Raw genomic sequence first — 558 nt, 5'->3', positions numbered from 1 at the left:
GGTAATTAATTACTAATGAAGTAATAATATTTTAAGGATAGATATGCAACACTTATAGAAAATCTTAAAAGAACGTAATAATGGGGATACATTGTGGAGATGATACTGTGTTTTAAGACTGACAAATCAAGTCGGCGCACAGTTCTCGATTTCGAATACTGTCACGATAGGTGGCACTCGGGAATCAACATTAGACTGTTTATTGCGATGAGTATTGCCATGTGCCTCGGTGGTCGAATTGGTTGAGACGCCCGCCTAGCGAGAGGGAGGTCCAGGTTCAAACCCTGGCCGAGGTGATATTTTTTCGCAATAAATTTAGAATAGAATATTTAGACACTACCATCCTGTCACGGCTCTGAGTCCTTTAAATTCTTTGAAATTTGTGTTCAACACATACGAGCCTTATTAATTTATAGAACATCTTAAGTTATGACGTCAAAGACGAGAGAGCTTGGATGCGAAACGCTGAAATTATCCTGTCAGCATATAAGTTTGCGTACAAAATCTGGAGTGTGCTGCGATATATCAAGTAAAATGGTTTCAAAATTAACGAAATAA

General features: G+C 38.0%; 1 non-coding gene across 1 annotated transcript; it reads left to right on the top strand.

Annotated features, from left to right (window-relative positions):
- The first annotated feature begins 223 nt into the window (after positions 1–223).
- Trnaa-agc lies at positions 224–296 on the top strand. The gene has a single exon. It is a non-coding gene; the product is annotated as a tRNA-Ala (tRNA).
- Positions 297–558: the final 262 nt, after the last annotated feature.

Source organism: Vollenhovia emeryi, unplaced genomic scaffold, assembly GCF_000949405.1.
Source record: "Vollenhovia emeryi isolate VEMERY1.0 unplaced genomic scaffold, V.emery_V1.0 DF939282.1, whole genome shotgun sequence".
NCBI classification, from domain to species: Eukaryota; Metazoa; Arthropoda; class Insecta; order Hymenoptera; family Formicidae; genus Vollenhovia; species Vollenhovia emeryi.
The sequence above is the reverse complement of the archived record's forward strand: the minus strand, read 5'-3'. Positions and strand labels throughout refer to the sequence as shown.